The sequence below is a fragment of the Pleurodeles waltl genome, chromosome 6 (genome assembly GCF_031143425.1).
Source record: "Pleurodeles waltl isolate 20211129_DDA chromosome 6, aPleWal1.hap1.20221129, whole genome shotgun sequence".
Taxonomy (NCBI): Eukaryota; Metazoa; Chordata; class Amphibia; order Caudata; family Salamandridae; genus Pleurodeles; species Pleurodeles waltl.
In genome coordinates this window covers 25,614,553-25,629,975 of record NC_090445.1, presented here as the reverse complement: position 1 = coordinate 25,629,975, position 15,423 = coordinate 25,614,553, and the positions used below count along the sequence as shown (strand labels likewise).

The window sequence follows — 15,423 nt, the reverse complement described above, 5'->3', positions numbered from 1 at the left end:
ATATGCTGCAGCCCTTAGAGACCTTCCCTGGCATCAGGGCCCTTGGTACCAGGGGTACCAGTTAAAAGGGACTTACCTGGATGCCAGGGTGTGCCAATTGTGGAATCAAAAGCACATTTTAGGTGAAAGAACACTGGTGATGGGGCCTGGTTAGCAGGGTCCCAGCACACTTCTCAGTCAAGTCAGCATCAGTATCAGGCAAAAAGTGGGGGGTAACTGCAACAGGGAGCCATTTCTTTACACCTGCTAACCAGGCCCCAGCACCAGTGTTCTTTCCCTAACCTGTACTTTTGATTCCACAATTGGCAATTGGAAGCTCCCTTCCCTGGAATGCAGATTTGCAGGTCATCCTGTTGGAAGGGGTGTGTTAACACCCCTGCCACAGCAAGCTTTGTTCCTGCCTGCCCGAGAGCAAAGGCGTTTCATCCTTTTGGGGCTAGGGGGAGGAGGAGGAGGTGGTTGGGGAGAGGCAGGGGTCAGAAACGCACCTGTTGGCGGCAGACTGGTGGAAACTAGCTCACTAGCAGTTGGTAGATTTTCAGGGGGCACATCAAAGGTGCACTCTCGGTGCATGTGTTAATAAATCCATCACTGGAATCAGAGTGGGTTTATTAATACAAGATGTTTGATAACGAACATCCCTATTTTCAGTGAAGTCATCATGTAACTGGGGAACTTATATTGACCTGTGTCCAGCATATGTACTTAAAATGGTTTCCCTGTTCACTTACTATGTCTAAGAATCGACAGACATAGTTGGTGTATATTTGCTACTGCACATATGCCCTCCCCTGTAATATAATGTACCCCGCTTGGGTCTGTAAGGGTTGCTGTAGGGGTGACTTGAATGAAAATGTCACTTACCCAGTGTACATCTGTTCGTGGCATCAGTCGCTGGAGATTCACATGTTCTGCATAGCTCGCCATCTGGTGTTGGGTCGGAGTGTTACAAGTTGTTTTTCTTCGAAGAAGTCTTTCGAGTCACGGGACCGAGTGACTCCTCCTTCTGTCTCCATTGCGCATGGGCGTCGACTCCATCTTCGATTGTTTTCCCCGCAGAGGGTGAGGTAGGAATTGTGTTGTAGTAATAGTGCCCATGCAATGGAGTGACTAAGTATGTACCTATTTAAGGTTAAAATAATATATATACAAATGTACAAAGTTGAAGCTAACTTCTGAACTGCTACAGGCTCCCGGGGAGGAGGGTGGGCACATGTGAATCTCCAGCGACTGATGCCACGAACAGATGTACACTGGGTAAGTGACATTTTCAGTTCGATGGCATCTGTCGCTGTAGGTACACATGTTCTGCATAGACTAGTAAGCAGTTATCTCCCCAAAAGCGGTGGCTCAGCCTGTAGGAATGGAAGTGGTTTGAAATAATGTTCTTAACATGGCTTGACCTACTGTGGCTTGCTGTGCGGATAGCACGTCTACACAGTAGTGCTTGGTGAACGTGTGTGGCGTAGACCATGTGGCTGCCTTACATATTTCTTGCATTGGGATGTTTCCTAGAAAGGCCATGGTAGCATCTTTTTTTCTGGTTGAGTGTGCCCTTGGTGTAATGGGCAGTTGTCGTTTTGCTTTAAGGTAGCAGATTTGGATGCATTTAACTATCCATCTGGCTATACCTTGTTTTGATATTGGGTTTCCTGCATGAGGTTTTTGGAATGCAATAAATAGTTGTTTAGTCTTTCTGATGTTTTTCGTTCTGTCAATGTAGTACATTAATGCTCTTTTGACATCTAATGTATGTAGTGCCCTCTCAGCTACGGAATCTGGCCGTGGGAAGAACACTGGTAGTTCCACTGTTTGATTTAGGTGGAACGGTGAAATAACCTTGGGTAAAAATTTAGGATTAGTCCTTAGGACGACTTTATTTTTGTGTAGTTGTATAAAAGGTTCTTGTATTGTAAACGCCTGAATTTCGCTTACTCTTCTTAGAGATGTAATGGCGATGAGAAATGCAACCTTTCAGGTTAGGAACTGTATTTCGCAAGAGTGCATGGGTTCAAAAGGTGGACCCATGAGTCTTGTTAAGACAACATTTAAGTTCCATGAAGGAACAGGTGGTGTCCTTGGTGGTATAATTCTTTTAAGGCCTTCCATGAATGCTTGAATGACTGGTATCCTATATAGGGAAGTTGAATAGGTAGTCTGCAGGTATGCAGAAATTGCCGCAAGGTGTATTTTAATGGAAGAGAAGGCTATGTTCGATTTCTGTAAGTGAAGCAAGTAACCCACTACATCCTTTGGAGTTGCGTGTAAAGGTTGGATCTGATTATGATGGCAGTAGCAGACAAACCTCTTCCATTTACTTGCATAGCAGTGCCTAGTGGACGGCCTTCTGGCTTGCTTTATGACTTCCATACATTCTTGGGTAAGTTGTAAGTGTCCGAATTCTAGGATTTCAGGAGCCAGATTGCTAGATTCAGCGATGCTGGATCTGGATGTCTGATCTGTTGGTTGTGTTGTGTTAACAGATCCGGCCTGTTGGGCAATTTGATGTGGGGTACTACTGATAGGTCTAGCAGTGTTGTGTACCAGGGTTGCCTTGCCCAAGTTGGTGCTATTAAAATGAGTTTGAGTTTGTTTTGACTCAATTTGTTTACCAGATAAGGAAGGAGAGGGAGAGGAGGAAAAGCGTAGGCAAATATCCCTGACCAGTTCATCCATAGGGCATTGCCTTGGGACTGCCTGTGTGGGTATCTGGATGCGAAGTTTTGGCATTTTGCGTTCTCTCTTGTTGCAAACAAGTCTATTTGAGGTGTTCCCCAGAGTCTGAAGTAAGTGTTTAGAATTTGGGGGTGAATTTCCCATTCTTGGACTTGTTGGTGATCTCGAGAGAGATTGTCTGCAAGTTGATTCTGGTTCCCTGGAATAAACTGCGCTATTAGGCGAATGTGGTTGTGAATTGCCCATCGCCATATCTTCTGTGCTAGAAGGCTCAACTGCGTTGAGTGTGTCCTCCCGTTTGTTTAGATAATACATTGTTGTCATGTTGTCTGTTTTGACAAGAATGTATTTGTGAGTTATAATTGGTTGGAAAGCCCTTAATGCTTGAAAAACTGCTAGCATTTCTAGGTGATTTATATGCAGTTTTGTTTGATGTACGTTCCATTGTCCTTGTATGCTGTGTTGATCGAGGTGTGCTCCCCACCCTGTCATGGAAGCATCTGTTGTTATTACGTATTGTGGCACTGGGTCTTGGAATGGCCGCCCTTTGTTTAAATTTATACTGTTCCACCATAGAAGCGAGAGATAAGTTTGGCGGTCTATCAACACCAGATCTAGAAGGTGACCCTGTGCTTGTGACCATTGTGATGCTAGGCACTGTTGTAAGGGCCTCATGTGTAGTCTTGCGTTCAGGACAATGGCTATGCATGAAGACATCATGCCTAGGAGTTGTAATATCATCTTTGCTTGTATTGTTTGTGTTGGATACATGCGTTGTATGATCTTGTTGAAATTTTGAATTCTTTGTGGACTTGGAGTGGCTACTCCTTTTGTTGTGTCTATTATGGCTCCCAGGTATTGTTGTACTTTGCACGGCAAAATGTTGGATTTTGCAAAGTTGACGGTGAAACCTAGTTTGTAGAGGGTTTGTATGATTTGATTTGTGTGTTGTAAGCACTTGGTTAGTGAATTGGTTTTGATTAGCCAGTCGTCTAGATACGGGAATACATGTATTTGCTGCCTTCTGATGTGTACAGCCACTACTGCTAGACATTTTGTAAAGACTCTTGGTGCGGTTGTTAAACCAAAAGGCAATACTTTGAATTGGTAATGTATTCCTTTGAATACGAACCGTAGGTATTTTCTGTGAGACTGATGTATTGGTATATGGAAATACGCGTCTTTGAGGTCTAAGGTTGTCATGTAGTCCTGTAGTTTTAGCAATAGTAACACCTCTTGTAGCGTGACCATGTGAAAGTGGTCTGATTTGATGTAGGTGTTTAGTATTCCGAGGTCTAGGATTGGTCTCAGTGTTTTGTCCTTTTTTGGTATTAAGAAGTACAGTGAATAGACTCCTGTGTTTGTTTGTGTGTTTGGTACTAATTCGATTGCATTCTTTTGCAATAGTGCTTGAACTTCTATTTCCAGAAGTTCGGAATGTTGTTTTGATAAATTCTGTGCTTTTGGTGGTATGTTTGGAGGGAATTGTAGGAATTCTATGCAATAACCATGTTGGATAATTGCTAAGACCCAAGTGTCTGTAGTTATTTCCTCCCATGCTTTGTAATAATGACCTATTCTTCCCCCCACTGGTGTTGTGTGGAGGGGGTGAGTGACGTGTGAGTCACTGCTTGGTTGTAGGGGTTTTGGGGCTTTGAAATTTTCCTCTATTCCTAGGGAATTGCCCTCCTCTGTATTGGCCCCGAAAGCCTCCCCTGTACTGTCCCTGGTAGCTGGACGGTGTTGCCTGCGAGGTGCTGGATTGTGTGGCCTGACCCCGAAACCCCCCTCTAAAGGGTGTCTTGCGGAAGGTGCTGTAGGTTCCTCTGCTCTGCGGGGAGTAGAGTGCGCCCATGGCTTTAGCAGTGTCAGTGTCTTTTTTAAGTTTTTCGATTGCCGTGTCCACTTCTGGTCCGAACAGTTGTTTTTCGTTGAATGGCATATTGAGCACTGCCTGCTGTATCTCTGGTTTGAACCCAGACGTTCTTAGCCATGCGTGCCTTTTAATGGTCACAGATGTATTAATTGTTCTTGCAGCTGTGTCTGCTGCGTCCATAGAAGATCGTATCTGGTTATTTGATATGTTCTGTCCTTCCTCAACCACCTGCTTTGCCCTTTTTTGTAGTTCCTTGGGTAGATGCTTGTAGGAAGTTGGCTCTGTATGTGCTATTTCAAAGTAAGGAATAGCATGCACAGAGTCCAAGGGTTCCCCTTAGAGGTAAAATAGTGGCAAAAAGAGATAATACCAATGCTCTATTTTGTGGTAGTGTGGTCGAGCAGTAGGCTTATCCAAGGAGTAGTGTTAAGCATTTGTTGTACATACACATAGACAATAAATGAGGTACACACACTCAGAGACAAATCCAGCCAATAGGTTTTTGTATAGAAAAATATATTTTCTTAGTTTATTTTAAGAACCACAGGTTCAAATTCTACATGTAATATCTCATTCGAAAGGTATTGCAGGTAAGTACTTTAGGAACTTCAAATCATCAAAATTGCATGTATACTTTTCAAGTTATTCACAAATAGCCGTTTTAAAAGTGGACACTTAGTGCAATTTTTAAAGTTCCTAGGGGAGGTAAGTATTTGTTAGGTTAACCAGGTAAGTAAGACACTTACAGGGCTTAGTTCTTGGTCCAAGGTAGCCCACCGTTGGGGGTTCAGAGCAACCCCAAAGTCACCACACCAGCAGCTCAGGGCCGGTCAGGTGCAGAGTTCAAAGTGGTGCCCAAAACACATAGGCTAGAATGGAGAGAAGGGGGTGCCCCGGTTCCGGTCTGTTTGCAGGTAAGTACCCGCGTCTTCGGAGGGCAGACCAGGGGGGTTTTGTAGGGCACCGGGGGGGACACAGGTCCACACAGAAATTTCACCCTCAGCGGCGCGGGGCAGCCGGGTGCAGTGTAGAAACAAGCGTCGGGTTCGCAATGTTAGTCTATGAGAGATCTCGGGATCTCTTCAGCGCTGCAGGCAGGCAAGGGGGGGATTCCTCGGGGAAACCTCCACTTGGGCAAGGGAGAGGGACTCCTGGGGGTCACTTCTCCAGTGAAAGTCCGGTCCTTCAGGTCCTGGGGGCTGCGGGTGCAGGGTCTCTCCCAGGTGTCGGGACTTAGGATTCAAAGAGTCGCGGTCAGGGGAAGCCTCGGGATTCCCTCTGCAGGCGGCGCTGTGGGGGCTCAGGGGGGACAGGTTTTTGTACTCACAGTCTTAGAGTAGTCCTGGGGTCCCTCCTGAGGTGTCGGATCTCCACCAGCCGAGTCGGGGTCGCCGGGTGCAGTGTTGCAAGTCTCACGCTTCTTGCGGGGAGCTTGCAGGGTTCTTTAAAGCTGCTGGAAACAAAGTTGCAGCTTTTCTTGGAGCAGGTCCGCTGTCCTCGGGAGTTTCTTGTCTTTTCGAAGCAGGGGCAGTCCTCAGAGGATGTCGAGGTCGCTGGTCCCTTTGGAAGGCGTCGCTGGAGCAGGATCTTTGGAAGGCAGGAGACAGGCCGGTGAGTTTCTGGAGCCAAGGCAGTTGTCGTCTTCTGGTCTTCCTCTGCAGGGGTTTTCAGCTAGGCAGTCCTTCTTGTAGTTGCAGGAATGAAAATGTCACTTACCCAGTGTACATCTGTTCGTGGCATCAGTCGCTGAGATTCACATGGTATGCATGAGCTCGCCATCTGGTGTTGGGTCGGAGTGTTACAAGTTGTTTTTCTTCGAAGAAGTGTTTTCGAGTCACGGGACCGAGTGACTCCACCTTCTGTGCTCATTGCGCATGGGCGTCGACTCCATCTTCGATTGTTTTCCCCGCAGAGGGTGAGGTAGGAGTTGTACTATAGTAATAGTGCCCGCGCAATGAAAAATGTAAGTATGTACCTATTAAAGGATTAAGTAATATATACAAATGTACAAAATTGAAGGCAACTTCTGAACTGCTACAGGCTTCCGGGGAGGTGGGTGGGTCCATGTGAATCTCAGCGACTGATGCCACGAACAGATGTACACTGGGTAAGTGACATTTTCAGTTCGATGGCATCTGTCGCTGTAGATACACATGGTATGCATAGACTAGTAAGCAGTTAGTTCCCCATAAGCGGTGGTTTAGCCTGTAGGAGTAGAAGTTGTCTGAAATAGAGTTCTTAATACAGCTTGACCTACTGTAGCTTGTTGTGCGGATAGCACATCTATACAGTAGTGTTTGGTGAATGTGTGAGGCGTAGACCAAGTGGCTGCCTTACATATTTCCTGCATTGGGATGTTTCCTAAAAAGGCCATTGAAGCACCTTTTTTCCTTGTTGAATGTGCCCTGGGAGTAATGGGCAGTTGTCTTTTTGCTTTAAGGTAGCAGATTTGGATGCATTTAACTATCCATCTGGCTATACCTTGTTTTGATATTGGGTTACCTGCATGAGGTTTTTGGAATGCAATAAATAGCTGTTTAGTTTTTCTGATGTTCTTTGTTCTGTCAATGTAGTACATTAATGCTCTTTTGACATCTAATGTATGTAGTGCTCTTTCAGCCACAGAATCTGGCTGTGGGAAAAATACTGGTAGTTCTACCGTTTGATTTAGATGGAATGGTGAAATAACTTTTGGTAAAAATTTTGGATTAGGTCGTAGGACGACCTTATTTTTATGTATTTGTATAAAAGGCTCTTGTGTTGTGAACGCTTGAATTTCACTTACTCTTCTTAGAGATGTAATGGCGATGAGAAAGGCAACTTTCCAGGTTAGGAATTGTATTCCGCAAGAGTGCATGGGTTCGAAAGGTGGGCCCATGAGTCTTGTTAGAACCACGTTTAGGTTCCATGAAGGAACAGGTGGTGTTCTTGGTGGTATAATTCTTTTAAGCCCTTCTATAAATGCTTTGATAACTGGTATCCTATACAAGGAAGTTGAATAGGTAGTTTGCAGGTATGCAGATATTGCTGCAAGGTGTATTTTAATAGAAGAGAAGGCTAGCTTTGCTTTTTGTAAATGGAGCAAGTAATTTACTATATGTTTTGGAGTTGCATCTATCGGTTGTATCTGATTATGATGGCAGTACCAAACAAATCTTTTCCACTTACTTGCGTAGCAGTGTCTAGTGGATGGCCTTCTGGCCTGCTTTATGACTTCCATACACTCTTGGCTAAGTTGTAAGTGTCCGAATTCTAGGATTTCAGGAGCCAGATTGCTAGATTCAGCGATGCTGGGTCCGGGTGTCTGATCTGTTGGTTGTGTTGCGTTAACAGATCTGGTTTGTTGGGCAGTTTGATGTGTGGTACTACAGACAGATCTAGCAGTGTTGTGTACCAGGGTTGTCTTGCCCAAGTTGGTGCTATTAAAATGAGTTTGAGTTTGTTTTGACTCAATTTGTTTACTAGGTAAGGAAGGAGAGGGAGAGGAGGAAAAGCGTAAGCAAATATTCCTGACCAGTTCATCCATAGGGCATTGCCTTGGGATTGCTTGTGTGGGTATCTGGACGCGAAGTTTTGGCATTTTGCGTTCTCTTTTGTTGCAAATAAGTCTATTTGTGGTGTTCCCCAGAGTGTGAAGTAGGTGTACAGAATCTGTGGGTGGATTTCCCATTCGTGGACTTGCTGGTGATCTCGAGAGAGATTGTCTGCCAGCTGATTCTGGATCCCCGGAATAAACTGTGCTATTAGACCAATCTGATGGTGGATTGCCCACTTCCATATTTTTTGAGCTAACAAGCTTAACTGCGTTGAATGTGTTCCTCCTTGTTTGTTTAGATAATACATCGTTGTCATGTTGTCTGTTTTGACAAGGATGTATTTGTGGGTTATGATTGGTTGGAAAGCTTTTAGTGCTTGAAAAACTGCTAATAATTCTAGATGATTTATATGCAGTTTTGTTTGATGTATGTTCCATTGTCCTCTTATGTTGTGTTGATTGAGATGTGCTCCCCACACTGTCATGGAAGCATCTGTTGTTATTACGTACTCTGGCACTGGGTCTTGGAAAGGCCGCCCTATGTTTAAATTTATACTGTTCCACCATAGAAGCGAGAGGTAAGTTTGGCGGTCTAGCAACACCAGATCTAGAAGATGACCCTGTGCTTGAGACCACTGTGAGGCTAGGCACTGTTGTAAGGGCCTCATGTGCAGTCTTGCGTTTGGGACAATGGCTATGCATGAGGACATCATGCCTAGGAGCTGTAGTATTGTTCTTGCTTGTATTGTTTGGTTTGGAGACATGTGTTGAATGACCCTGTTGAAATTGTGGATCCTTTGTGGAGTTGGCGTTGCTACTCCTTTTGTCGTGTCTATTATGGCTCCTAGATATTGCTGTACTTTGCTTGGCAGAATGTTTGATTTTGCAAAGTTGACGGTGAACCCTAGTTTGTAGAGGGTTTGTATGACTTGATTTGTGTGGTTTGAGCATTGTGTGAGCGAACTGGTTTTGATTAGCCAGTCGTCTAGATACGGGAACACATGTATTTGCTGCCTTCTGATGTGTGCAGCGACTACTGCTAGGCATTTTGTGAATACTCTTGGAGCGGTTGTTAAACCAAAAGGCAATACTTTGAATTGGTAATGTATTCCTTTGAATACAAACCTTAGATATTTCCTGTGTGATTGATGTATTGGTATATGGAAATATGCGTCCTTGAGGTCTAGGGTTGTCATGTAGTCGTGTTTTTTGAGCAATGGTAACACTTCTTGTAGTGTGACCATGTGAAAGTGGTCTGATTTGATGAATGTGTTTACTACTCTGAGGTCTAGAATTGGTCTCAGTGTTTCGTCCTTTTTTGGTATCAAGAAGTACAGTGAATAAACTCCTGTGTTTATTTGTGTGCTTGGTACTAATTCTATTGCATTTTTTTGCAGTAGTGCTTGAACTTCTATCTCTAGAAGCTGTGAATGGTATTTTGTTAAATTTTGTGATTTTGGTGGTATGTCTGGAGGGAATTGCAGGAATTCTATGCAATAACCATGCTGGATAATTGCTAGGACCCATGTGTCTGTAGTTATTTTGTCCCATGCTTCGTAATATTGACGTATCCTCCCCCCCACTGGTGTTGTGTGGGAGGGGTGTGTGACATGTGAGTCACTGCTTGTTGGTAGTGGTTTTGGGGCTTTGAAATCTTCCCCTATTCCTAGGGAATTGCCCCCCTCTATACTGGCCCCGAAAACCTCCCCTGTACTGTCCCTGGTAGGTGGGCGGTGCGGACTGTGAGGTGCTAGCTTGTGTGGCCTGACCCCGAAACCCTCCTCTAAAAGGTGTTTTGCGGAAGGTGTTATAAGATCCTCTGCTCTGCGGGGAGTAGAGTGCGCCCATGGCCTTGGCAGTGTCAGTGTCCTTCTTGAGCTTTTCTATAGCTGTGTCGACCTCCGGACCGAACAGAAGTTTCTCGTTTACTGGCATGTTAAGCACTGCCTGTTGAATTTCTGGCTTGAATCCAGACGTTCTGAGCCATGCGTGCCTACGGATGGTAACCGACGTATTAATGGTTCTTGCGGCCGTGTCTGCTGCATCCATGGAGGAGCGTATTTGATTGTTGGAAATGTTTTGACCCTCCTCAACAACCTGTTTTGCTCTTTTTTGCAGATCTTTTGGGAGATGTTCAATGAGATGCTGCATCTCATCCCAGTGGGCTCTGTCGTATCGCGCTAGCAGCGCTTGTGAATTTGCGATGCGCCACTGGTTTGCTGCTTGGACAGCAACCCTCTTCCCGGCTGCATCGAACTTCCTACTTTCTTTATCTGGGGGAGGTGCATCCCCAGAAGTGTGTGAGTTTGCCCGTTTTCTGGCAGCCCCTACCACCACAGAGTCTGGTGGCAGCTGAGAGGTGATGAAGACAGGGTCCGTAGGAGGCGCCTTATACTTTTTGTCCACCCTAGGCGTCACTGCCCTACTCTTAACTGGCTCCTTGAAAATGTCCTTTGCATGGCGTAGCATGCCTGGGAGCATCGGCAGGCTTTGGTAGGAGCTGTGGGTTGAGGAGAGGGTGTTAAATAAAAAATCATCCTCTACTTGTTCCGAGTGTAGTTCCACATTATGGAATAGAGCTGCTCTAGCCACCACTTGCGAGTAGGCTGTGCTGTCTTCCGGTGGTGATGGCCTAGTTGGGTATGTGTCTGGGCTGTTATCAGACACTGGTGCGTCGTACAAGTCCCACGCATCCTGATCTTGGTCGTCGTGGCTCATGGCGGTGTGAGCTGGCGAATGTGACGGGGTGTAAGTTGGCGAAGCCGGAGTTACAGGTGGAGGCGAGGGAGGAGGTGTTACCTTTTGTGTTGTTTGTTGCTGAGGAGTAAACTGAAGCGTTCTCTTTCGTTTGACAGGTGGGAGGGTACTGATCTTCCCAGTCCCCTGCTGAATAAAGATACGCTTTTGCGTGTGATCCACGTCAGTGGATTGCAGTTCTTGTTCAAATCTATGTTTCTTCATTTGAGAAGACATAGAATGCTCTTCGGTATAGGAGCCAGAAACAGGGTCTGATGTCGCTTTTTTCGGCTCCGAAAGCCCTGTCGATTGTTTTTTCGGCTCCGAGGTAACCTTCCTCTTTTTCTGTGCCGAAAATTCTTGGCCTCTATGGTCTTCGGCGCCACTGTCTCGGCGTCGATCGGTGTCGACACCGAACTCTCGGTGTCGATGCTTCTGTTTAGCACTCTCTCGGTCCCGAGGAGGCTGCGTGCCGGTGTCTCGACCGAAGTCGGACGATCTCGACACTGAATGGGCCTTTTTCGGTGCCGATTGTTGGTCACCGAGAATTTGGGTGGAGCCATGGCCGGTTGGCAGTGGCGTCCCCTGGGCCTTCTTTCCTTTTTTAAGGTTTGATCTCGACGTCTTACTCACGGTTCTTGTAGAGTGTAGCTCGTCGGAGTCTGAATCCTGGATGGAAAAGGATTCCTCCTGTTCCTCTTCTGTCTCGAACTGTGGACGCTCTTTTGGCGTGGACGCCATCTGGAGTCTTCTCGCTCGACGGTCGCGCAGAGTTTTTCGGGACCGGAACGCCCGACAGGCCTCACAGGATTCTTCGCTGTGCTCGGGTGACAGGCACAGATTACAGACCGAGTGTAGGTCCGTATAAGGATATTTGTTGTGGCATTCGGGGCAGAATCGAAACGGGGTCCGATCCATCGGCGTTGTCCTCCACGCGGTCGGGCCGACTAGGCCCCGACGGGGTGCCGAAATCTACCCCGAAGGGCACCGAGGCGCTTCGATGTTGAACGCGTCGTCGTAGGTGTCTATCTCTAACCGGATCGCAACGATACCGTCGAAAATCTTCCGTCTTCAGCTAACTTTCCGTTCCGAAACTCGGAGCGACAGGAACACGTCCGAACCCGATGGCGGAAAGAAAACAATCGAAGATGGAGTCGACGCCCATGCGCAATGAGCACAGAAGGTGGAGTCACTCGGTCCCGTGACTCGAAAACACTTCTTCGAAGAAAAACAACTTGTAACACTCCGACCCAACACCAGATGGCGAGCTCATGCATACCATGTGAATCTCAGCGACAGATGCCATCGAACTCTAATTTTCTAGGGTTCAGGGTAGCCCTTAAATACTAAATTTAAGGGCGTGTTTAGGTCTGGGGGGGTTAGTAGCCAATGGCTACTAGCCCTGAGGGTGGGTACACCCTCTTTGTGCCTCCTCCCAAGGGGAGGGGGTCACAATCCTAACCCTATTGGGGGAATCCTCCATCTGCAAGATGGAGGATTTCTAAAAGTTAGAGTCACTTCAGCTCAGGACACCTTAGGGGCTGTCCTGACTGGCCAGTGACTCCTCTTTGTTTTTCTCATAATTTTCTCCGGCCTTGCCGCCAAAAGTGGGGCCTGGCCGGAGGGGGCGGGCAACTCCACTAGCTGGAGTGTCCTGCTGGGTTGGCACAAAGGAGGTGAGCCTTTGAGGCTCACCGCCAGGTGTGACAATTCCTGCCTGGGGGAGGTGTTAGCATCTCCACCCAGTGCAGGCTTTGTTACTGGCCTCAGAGTGACAAAGGCACTCTCCCCATGGGGCCAGCAACATGTCTCGGTTTGTGGCAGGCTGCTAAAACTAGTCAGCCTACACAGATAGTCGGTTAAGTTTCAGGGGGCACCTCTAAGGTGCCCTCTGGGGTGTATTTTACAATAAAATGTACACTGGCATCAGTGTGCATTTATTGTGCTGAGAAGTTTGATACCAAACTTCCCAGTTTTCAGTGTAGCCCTTATGGTGCTGTGGAGTTCGTGTTTGACAGACTCCCAGACCATATACTCTTATGGCTACCCTGCACTTACAATGTCTAAGGTTTTGTTTAGACACTGTAGGGGTACCATGCTCATGCACTGGTACCCTCACCTATGGTATAGTGCACCCTGCCTTAGGGCTGTAAGGCCTGCTAGAGGGGTGTCTTACCTATACTGCATAGGCAGTGAGAGGCTGGCATGGCACCCTGAGGGGAGTGCCATGTCGACTTACTCGTTTTGTCCTCACTAGCACACACAAGCTGGCAAGCAGTGTGTCTGTGCTGAGTGAGAGGTCTCCAGGGTGGCATAAGACATGCTGCAGCCCTTAGAGACCTTCCTTGGCATCAGGGCCCTTGGTACTAGAAGTACCAGTTACAAGGGACTTATCTGGATGCCAGGGTCTGCCAATTGTGGATACAAAAGTACAGGTTAGGGAAAGAACACTGGTGCTGGGGCCTGGTTAGCAGGCCTCAGCACACTTTCAATTGTAAACATAGCATCAGCAAAGGCAAAAAGTCAGGGGGCAACCATGCCAAGGAGGCATTTCCTTACAATGCTCGATGAGGTGTTGCATCTCATCCCAATGGGCTCTGTCATAGCGTGCAAGTAGTGCTTGAGAGTTAGCGATGCGCCACTGGTTTGCAGCTTGTACTGCGACTCTTTTCCCAGCTGCATCGAACTTGCGGCTCTCTTTATCTGGGGGTGGTGCATCCCCAGATGTGTGGGAGTTGGCTCTTTTCCGAGCTGCTCCTACTACGACGGAATCTGGTGGCAGCTGTGTGGTGATGAAAACAGGGTCTGTAGGAGGTGCCTTACATTTCTTTTCCACCCTTGGCGTTATTGCCCTACTTTTGACCGGCTCCTTGAAGATTTCCTTTGCGTGCCGAAGCATACCTGGCAGCATAGGCAGGCTTTGGTAGGAGCTGTGGGTGGAGGAGAGGGTGTTGAATAAAAAGTCATCCTCGACTTGTTCTGAGTGGAGGTTTACGTTGTGGAATTGTGCTGCTCTAGCCACCACTTGAGAATATGCTGTGCTGTCTTCTGGTGGTGAGGGCTTTGTTGGATATGCCTCCGGACTGTTGTCCGACACTGGGGCGTCATATAAGTCCCAAGCGTCTTGATCCTGGTCACCTTGGCTCATGCTGGTGTGAGCCGGGGAATGTGACGGAGTTTGCGTTGGTGAGACGTTAATTACAGGTGGAGGAGAGGGTGGCGGAGTCACCTTTTTCACCATTTTTGTTTGTGGCGCCTGGTCTGTTTGAAACTCCAGTCTCCTTTTTCTCCTAATAGGGGGAAGGGTGCTTATTTTTCCTGTTCCCTGCTGTATGAAAATACGTTTTTGCGTATGGTCCACTTCGGTGGATTGCAGCTCTTCCTCAAACCTATGCTTTCGCATCTGAGAGGACAGTGATTGCTCCTCTGTATAAGAGCCTGGACCTGGGTCGGTTACGGGTTGTTTCGGCACCGAAACCCTGCCTGTATCTTTTTTCGGCTCCGAGGTGGCTTATTTCTTTTTTGGAGTCGAAAACTCTCGGCGTCGATCTTCGTCGGTGCCGCTGTCTCGGCGTCGAGCCGTTTCTACACCGCTATCTCGGTGTCGTTGCTTTTCCCCAGCACTTTCTCGATCCCGAGAAGGCTGCGTGCCGGTGTCTCGACCGGAGTCGGACGATCTCGGCACTGTTTGGGCCTTTTTCGGTGCCAATGGTCGGTCACCGAATTTATGGGTGGAGCCATGGCCTGGTGGCAGTGGCGTCCCCTGGGCCTTGTCACTTTTCTTATGTGTAGTTTTCGACATCTTACTCACGGCTCTTTGATCGTCGAATTCCTCGGAGTCCGATTCGTGGATCGAAAAGGTTTCTTCTTCCTCTTGTTCCTCGAACTCTCGGTGCGCTGTCGGCGTGGACGCCATCTGAAGTCTCCTGGCTCGACGGTCACGGAGTGTCTTTCGGGACCGGAACGCGCGACAGGCCTCGCAAGTCTCCTCACTGTGCTCAGGTGACAGGCACAGGTTACAGACCAAATGTTGGTCTGTATACGGGTATTTGTTGTGGAATTTGGGACAAAAACGGAATGGGGTCCGTTCCATCGGCGTTGTTCGACACGCGGTCGGGCCGACCAGGCCCCGACGGGGGATCGAAAACTACCCAGAAGGGCACCAGAGCGCGTCGATCTTCGATGCGGTGTTGAATCTAACTACGCCGATCCAGAACGCAACAATACCAACGAAAATCTTCCGATATTTACTAACTTTCCGTTCCGAAACTCGGAGCGACAGGAACACGTCCGAACCCGATGGCGGAAAGAAAACAATCGAAGATGGAGTCGACGCCCATGCGCAATGGAGACAGAAGGAGGAGTCACTCGGTCCCGTGACTCGAAAGACTTCTTCGAAGAAAAACAACTTGTAACACTCCGACCCAACACCAGATGGCGAGCTATGCAGAACATGTGTATCTACAGCGACAGATGCCATCGAACAGTTTTAAAGGCAGTGTTAAGGTACATGGTACACAAGTGTGCACCACGTTGTGTTTTCACTTTTTGGAGCGCCTTGCCACCTAGCCTACAGCGGCAGTCTGTGTGAGTTTAATGC

At 47.4% G+C, this 15,423-nt stretch overlaps 1 protein-coding gene across 6 annotated transcripts in view; it reads right to left on the bottom strand.

Moving 5' to 3' along the window:
• The window catches only part of PRRC2B (proline rich coiled-coil 2B), a 635,269-nt gene that overhangs the window by 362,150 nt on the left and 257,696 nt on the right, over nucleotides 1-15,423 (bottom strand). The window lies entirely within an intron of this gene.